The sequence below is a fragment of the Aulonocara stuartgranti genome (assembly GCF_965226115.1).
Source record: "Aulonocara stuartgranti genome assembly, chromosome: 10".
In the NCBI taxonomy this organism is placed as follows: Eukaryota; Metazoa; Chordata; class Actinopteri; order Cichliformes; family Cichlidae; genus Aulonocara; species Aulonocara stuartgranti.
Genome location: NC_138946.1, coordinates 7,112,501 through 7,121,422, shown reverse-complemented (window position 1 = coordinate 7,121,422; position 8,922 = coordinate 7,112,501).

Genomic DNA, 8,922 nt, shown 5'->3' with positions numbered 1-8,922 from the left:
ATTAATTAATGTTTTGTTAGTTTTTTGCTATTTTCCAAATCATTAAACAAATTTTCTTTGCTGGTCAAAAATAACCCGAGTGAATACAAAATGCAAGAGCACACTTCAGTTATGCAGCAGGACAAATATGCAAAACACGAGCAAGTCCACCTCTGAATGGCTAGAAAAAAAATACAATTAAATAAAATTTAAAAAGGAAGGTTTTTGAGCGCTTTTATTGAATGTCCGGACTTAAATCAGACTGAAACACTTTGTCGTATCATTAAACAGGCCGTTCATGCTCAAAAATCCTCCAATGTGGCTGCAATACAACGATTCTGCAAAGAAGAACCGGACAAAATTCATCCACAGCAATGTGAAAGACTGATTGCCAGTTATTACAAACACTTAACTGCAGTTCTTTTATTCCAAGGGTGGCAAAACCAGTTATTAGGCTTAATGGGCACACAGGGTCATGTTTGGATCACCCCGTACCTGTCTCACAAGACAGGCATCAGCATCCTTCAATTTGCTTTTTTTTTTCTTTGGAGTTCTCTGAATAACACTCAGTCTGGACCAGTGTACCTTCAGCGACCCTGTCACGGACAAATTGCCCCAGACAGCACATTACCAGAGCATTTTCTAACTTTGTTACAGGCAGTTTGACTCCTAGCCAGAGAAGAGTCAGCTGCTAATCAAAAGTGTGCATGCACATCCAGACCCTGCACCCTCATGGCAAGCATGACTGATTGTAGCCGGGGGAGTAAGTACAGATACTTTCTATTTCTATTTATCTACTAATCTCTGTCTTTTCTCCATCTCCCTTTTGGAAGTAATGTTCCACAAAAAAATCCTTATCTTGCAAATGCATTTAAAGATGCTGGCTTTAAATATCGGGGTGATATTTAGTCAAACATCTCCGGTGTTTCGTACAGATCCTAACTTTTAGTGTGATTTAAAACAGAGCTGCACGCACTCAGTACATCAGGTTACTGGACACACAAGAGAAACCCAGGACGAAAGCCCCCATGAAACAGAGAAACAGGAAAATGTTCTAATACTATTAATTATTATAATTATGATTATTATGTTATTATTATTATTGTCTCTTGGTCAATATTTACAGTTTCTCAAAACACCAAAAGGAACAACAAAATGCTCAGAATTACAATAAAATGAAAATAAAAATGCAAAGATAAAAGGTGAAGGATCTAACCCTTCCTCTTCCACCTCATCTTTCTTAAATGTTCTTACCTGTCATTACAAATGACTTCTATCAACGGATGTGGTCATTTACAGCAAAAGATCTTGGCTATACAGCTTAAAAGAACAATTTTTTGGTATTTTTGTTACCATCAAGATTTTGGAATTGTTCTCTGAACCTGAGCTAATTTTGTGTTTATAAAATAACTACAGTAGACAAAGAAAAAAAAGGGAACAGGGGAGGAATCACAGCTGGAGGATGAGCCTGGTATGAAAAAGGAGAACACTTATTTGAGCAGCCAGCTATCCCACATACTGATTTGACTGTGTCCAAGCCCAGTGTCCACTGAGTGCTGTGAGGAACGCTGCAAACTGTTTAATGATATTTCTCCACCAACTACATCCAAACTAAACGATGCAGAGATGAACGTCATGGATTTTCTTGGTAGCTCTGTGTTCTGACTCTTGTGACGTCATCGACTTTGGTTCATTCTGATGAAGCTGTTGAACATTCTGCTGGGGAAAAATGTCACTGGTGACTTTTAAACTTTTACAGGTGAAGCATTTTCCACAAATTCCATAATTCAAGCTTTGAATGAATTATAGTGACAGAAAGAGGCCACAAGATGGCGCCATTTGTCACTTAGTAGATACCACCTGTTGGCTGTTTGGTTTATGTTCACACCTCTCCATGAGTGTTTTATATAAAGTTTAAAGTATTCCTCATGATTTATTTTTCCTTTCTGGCTGAATAAAATAAATTAACTTAAGGAAACTAGGGTGAGTCTTTCATCAGTAATTGGTTATTTAAAACACTTTACTACCTAAAGTGCATTTTTGCTGCTTTACATGTTTGCTGAACTGCTTCATGGGCTAAAAACCTTTTGATTACTTAGATGCTGACTCTATTGTTCAAATCAGATCTATACTTTATGTTTTCCATTTGGCTTTCCTGGATCGACACGTTTGAAAATAAAAGCATTCAGTGTGTCAAAATGTGTCGTGTAAGTGTAGAAAACTTCTGTTGTAGGAAAACAGGATAAAATGACTGTGTTTGGGGCTTGAGGATAAATCTGATCTAAAAATGAACTTGTGGAAGTCAGAACAGGATACAAGCTTGAGTGCAATACTCTGGTAAAACTTCATAATGGGGGTATTTAGGCCCCACATCTCGGATGTTATCTACACTCAGAATATCTTTTAGTATATTATTTGGGAACTTGGTTTGGTCTTGGAATAAGTAGTTAATCATAGATATCGATGACATGCTGTTGTTGAAACACTCTCTGTACCTGCAGTTTGGTTTTTCCAAAAATGTAACAAACAAAACAAGGCCACACATGTTGATGGCTGATTTCAACTCCACTTAACACAGTGACCAACGCAACCTCAGTCACACACTGCTGGTGACCAGCATGAGGAGGAGGTGCCAGGCTGTTGTGGCTGTGTATGGTTCTTCCACATGTTACTGAGGCTCCTACTTTTTCATGGCCACAACCCATATTTTCCTTACAAATGTGACACCATTTGAGGGGAAATAAACAGGCTTTCCAGCAGTATAAGATTTATTGCCAAGAAGCATGTTTACAACAAAGAGAAAAAAATGACCAAGCACTAACTGTCTCACTTTTTGTGCTCAGTTAATGTTTGTAAAAATTAGACATTGTCACAATCTGGCCAAAGCAGACTGTAGGGGTTGACAAAAAAGACCCAAAACGCAGACTCCAAGGAACAGGGAACAAAACTTGAATGTTAACAAAAGGTGAGCCGTTTAATGAGGCCGGTAAAAGGTAAAAACAAAGGACAAGGCAAACCGAAGCAAAATTAACATAAACCTAAACTGGGAGAACTAAACAAAGAACATGGAAAAACCTAGAAACATGGTATGGAGAACATGCCGTGAACAACAGACAACCTGACAAAGAATGAACAGAAACACACAGACTAAATACACACAAGGGTGATTAGGGGGAGTGAAAACACATGGGGAAAACAGCTGACACTAGACTGACATGAGGAGACAAAGGAAGCAGATCTGACTACACTGACATAGGACACAGACTTTCAAAATAAAACAGGAAACATGCGACGCAGACATGACAATAGACACTTGACATAAGACATACAGCTTTAACACATAAAGGGCAAAGGGAGACTAAAACACAGCTGTAGAAGACACAAGGGGAATTGAAATAAACAAATGAGCTCAGATAACCTAAAGAACTTAAACATAACATCCAAATAAACTAAACCTCAAAACGCTGGGTCAATAGACCCAGGAACGTGACAGACATGAAGTCACTCAGTTTTATGATAAGGGGTGATATTATGTAAAGGTGAAGCAAGCATTAGGTCTCCCTGCAACCCTACAGATGGGAGGAAGCCCATGTTGCACAGGCTAGGAGAGGTACCAGGGAGGTTAGACTAGATGGCATGCTTCTGATACTCACTAATATCTAATGAAACGTGTGGGAGAGATACGAACTACTTACTCCAATGCAAGATTTAGCCTTCTTCAAGGTTTAGTGTGATAATAAAAGGCCGCTGGGGATCATTTCTGCTGTATGGCAGCACACATGGTGTCCAAAGTTTTCCAAAATTGGACAAACTGCAGAATGCCTGAATATGTATTTATTAAAAGTGCAGTCATTTTTCACTGTTTCACTTCAGAAGCATACATCTTTGCACAGATGATGTTTATATGTTGATTATTACTGACTTAGTGGATTAAAATGTGAACAAAAGCACATTTTAAAGAGTTTATATGCTAAAAAATAAATAAATAAATTAGGTGAAGGAAAAGATCTACTTACTTTTTCTGTGTTCCAGCCTCAGTAACTTTCACACAGTAACATCTGGTGTAATATTTACACCTCTGATGGAATCTCACAAGTGTTAGCCTTGTTTTGATACCATGATTGTTTAGTTTGTAATTGCAGAGAAATACTCCATTTATTTTGGACATGTCATTTTTGAGCAGGAAGCTCAGAAAGCCCTTTGGGGCTTAACAGGTTAATTAGGTGTCTGATATTTATTTATGCTAATTTATAGTTAAGTTAATGAAAGAAAAATGAAAGCTTAGTCTACTGTTAGCATATTTATTTGAAAGGGCATTGTGTTACTTTGTTTACATAATTCATCAGTGCAACATTTTCTGTAAACTCAGTAAAGGTCTGGATGTAGTGCAGTAACTACCAGAGGGAGCAGCATGTGTAGATTTGAAATGTCAAATTTCCAAATGTTGCTCTGGATGGGACACGCTATTGTTTTTCACTTTTTCCTTCTGAGTATTTGTTTCCTGGGTTTGTTCCTGCTGCTTTTATTAGAGATGGATTTCTTTCGATGCCTTCTACTGGAACATCAACCACCTCCTCATCTTCCTCTTCCTCGTCATTCTGACGGTTGTCCCCGTCAATATCATGTGGCAGCCGATTAATAAATTGACCCAGAACACAGAGGTTTTCTTCAATCAATAGACCGCACAACAGAACGATTTGCAGCAGTGTAAAATGGAGTTCATCGACCCCTACACCAACATCATTTTGTCGTCCGTCTCCTCTCTCCATTTTCTTTTAGGATAAAACAGTCTGCTACATAGACTGGAGGAAACTGGTCAGTACAGCTGTCAAAAGTTAGCTGACTGGTTTCAAACTTTTAAAATGTCCTTGAAAAGGCTTTTAAATCTCTTTAGCAAACTGTTTAAAAACACGGAGCAAATGTGGACTAATTGCTACTGAGTGCTGTGAGGAACGCTGCGAACTGTTTAATGATAATTCTCCAACGTCATAGATTTTCTTGGTAGTTTTGTGTTCTGAGTCTTGTGACTTGTGATGGTATTTCTTTTGATGTATCTGTATTCTATAATGCTTTGGTGCGACTGGATCTTTTTGCATGTCTGCTCCACACGCCGCTGAGTCTATCTCAGGAAATTGGCGGGAGGGGAGCATTCGCGCACAGCATTGACTAATGGTGCTTACAGTCTACAGACAGCGTTTCCCAGCATGCACTGCTGGAATCAGACTTCTCTGCTTCTGCACATGTAAATAAAGAATAAGAAGATGAAGGCATGCCGCGGAGCCTCCAGTCAGGTCGCTGCTGTCTCTGAAGAGTACTTGGCAGCATGTGCAACATCCATGAAGAATATCTAATCATTTACAATCTCACACTGAGATAAACTTCTGCTGTGTTTGCTGTGCTTGTTTTAAAGAGGATGTTGACCTCATAATACATGCGAACATGACAAAACATTCAGGCAGACATAACAAGTGTTTGTTCCGAGTGTGCCCCTGTCTGTTCATCAGAGAATCCATACAGGAGAGAAACTGCACTGTTGCCTCACTTGATGCAAATGTAGATATTACCTGAGATATTGTAGAGATAAAAAAGTAAACAGCTCATTTATGGTCCACTGTGCACAGGTCAAATGAGAAGAGAGACCATGTCTTCAGCTCGGTGTGCCAGGGAGCCAAGGGTGCCTGCTTCTTCTGACAACCGACCTTATTGTGCTCAGTTTTTTAAATTAATGCTAATGGAGAATATTTCTTCCTAGCTACTGCATGTTTTTCAGTTATGATAAAACAGCTCAACAGTTCAGATTATTTCCTTTGCGACTATCTACAGTGACCAGCAGAGGTTTAGCAGTCTTTCAGTCACTAAGTCCCCAGGGCTGAGGGCACAAATTAAAAAAGGTCTGGACCACCACCATGGTTCAGCACCTCAGTAATGTATGGAGGGGAAAAGAGCTCCAACTAGAAAGAACCATTTGTGGTTGTGCACTCTGAGTCTACTCCTGAAGCCTGCAGAGCTCAGCATTTTTCTGAATCCTGTTTTCTTCCTCACACATCCATCGCCTCTCTCCTTTTCTGCACCATGCACATTTTGTAGCAGTTTTGCTCAGAGCTGAGGGTGAAGTTGCACTGTGATGATAACTGCTCCAAGTTAGAGGAAGAGACAACAGTGTTTCTAGATTGCAACACCCTTAGCTAGCAGACCTTGTGATATTCATATCAACTTGTGCATTCTTTCCATTACTGATTAAAAAAATTTCACCCACTTTTCAGTGAAGCACTTTTGATGTTGTTGGATATTTTTAGGCTGCTTTGCAGAAGATGCAGCATTTTTAATATCCACCTGCAGAGTTTTCAAGTCAGGTCACTCCAAAATATCCTGCTTGTGTTCCTTAAAGTAGATCATGGTGCTTTTTTTTTAAATTTGCAAAATCATACAAAACGTACTCAATTGAAAACTGATACAGTTTTGTGTTTCGTTTAAATCACAGATGCTACATTAGACATGGTTATTTGTTCTGTCTCTTAACCATTTAAAAAATTATGGGACATATTTTTCCAACAGAATTGAGAAGATGGCATTGTGAATTTTGATTCGCATGTAGCAGCTGTCTTTGGAGAAACTGTTAATTCACTTCACTGGATTGTGTTGATATGGTTTTAAGGAAATGCTTGAGACTTGAGATAAAAATGGATGCATATATTTAAGAGATGCTGTTCATGTTTTTAAGACCTAAAGTGCACTGGTTAAACTATTTTTTCATGTTTCTTCATGACATAATTATGTCAGAAGGACATCTACTCATCCATCTATCCATATCTTGCTGCTTATCTGGGTTTGGGTTGCAGGGACAGAAGGTCCAAGCAGAAACATAAAGACCTTACTCACATCTCCTTCTTCCAGCAAAATCTCAAATTACATCACTGACAACACGGCTGATGTATTGAAGTGATGCTCCTTTTTCTTCATTATAACACTGAAGCCTTTGTGAAGCTGAAACAGTAACCAAGGTGAGAAGTCTCATTTGTGTAAACATTTAGAAATGAACTCTTTACAAAAGCTCAAACAAGTTATTTCATTACATGTGCCTTAGCACAGCGGTTCCCAACCTTTTTTGCGCCACGCACCGGTTTATGCCCGACAATATTTTCACGGACCAGCCTTTAAGGTATCGCGGATAAATACAACAAAATAAAACTAGTACCGGTACCGAAAAAAAGAAGATTTATTCATAACACACGTGAAAAGACCCAGGAAAACTGAGTTAACGATAAAAACGATAACAAAATAACGCTGAAAACTGATAAAAACACTGAAAACCACACATTTCATACCTGAGCCTCAACTCTCGTGGCCCGGCGCCAAACGACTCACGGACCGGTACCGGTCCGAGGGTTGGGGACCGCTGCCTTAGCATGTCTGACACTCAGCACTGCATAACTGAACTGTATTGAAAGTGAACATTCCCACAAGATTTAACATGTTTTGCATAAAATACAAGCTGCATCAGAAAAACAATGCAATTTTAAATGTATCCAGTTTAAAGTTCAATAATTTTCCACTTCATTGCCATAAAAATATCCCAAATGACCTCACCTAATGACATTACTCACCCACTCCACCCTCCCCTCTTTTTTCTCTCAATTACCTCCTATAAGGTCTGTGTGTAAGGAAAACAAGGAATACTGTGGCAGTGAAGTTGTAATATGCACTCATGCCAGTAGCAGTTTATGAAGAAATAAAATTAATACTGATTAGAACTGAGTTCAGCTTATTAGTTTGAGCCTCCACACCAGTCTCAGTTTTTCGTGTGACCCACTGGGAAAACGAATAGTCCACCCTGGTATGGTTTGCAGACAGTGAATATTTGTTATTAATCTTGTACACCGTATAAATGCCTCACATTTTAATCAGGCTTCCTGTAGAAACAAGATGCTGCTGCGTCTCTGCTCACATGGAGAGGCAGAGGTTGAGGTTGTGTGTGAGAAATATATTACTATGAATTACTAGGCTAACAATTACACCAAACTGCCAGGCTTGACAGCATCTGAAAAGTAAAATGAGCATAAAATGAGCAGCTTACCCAACCCAACCCAAGTTAAATAGTATCCCACAAGTAGCTCATTTTACTTTTGCTCCCCCAACTTATTTAATCAACCAGCCACAGTGTGGAGCTGACATTCCAGTCAAGCTTAATCAAACAATTAAGCTCTCTCTTTCATAGATATAAATAACTGCTGCTAGCTATGATGTTTAAGGAGTGAATAGTGAACTTCTTTTAATGGTGTGTTTAATAAATTTTATTTAATAACTTGTGACCTTTGAGTCCCTTCCTTGCAAGAATTTTGGCCAATGACGGAAATGTATGTATTACATTTAAGATTGGAAAACAATGTCAATGCCACAAACGTGAGTTGTCATATACATCTGTGAGTTAATCTGCACAACCGTGTGCACATGTGCTCTGTGCATGTACATACACAAAGAATTGACCTTCGTTACTTAAATTTGTAGCATTGCCTCTGTGCTGACTGATGGTGCTCAGTGGCTTTTGCTTCTTGCTTTTAAATCAGATGTCACTCTCAACATACATGTAAACACAAGCTACAGCAGCAAAGCAGTCTTAGCTGAGGAAACAAAGATACATTTCCTCATTTAATGTAAAATATTGTGGTGATGTTATGTTATATTAGGCAGGCAGCTGCCCAAATTACACTGTGACAATCAAAAGTATATCTATTTTGAACGCCTCAGCTGGAAAAAATTCAAAATGGTTTATAAAGTTGGCCACAGGTCTGTATGTAAATGGGAGTTAAAACATTGCTTCATATTTGGATATGTATGATGTTAGTGTTTCTAAAAGACTACTATTTTAATAAACACATTTTTTAAACTAAAAATAGACATTATTAAATTTTATACTTTTAACTACTGAATTGAACATAATATGAA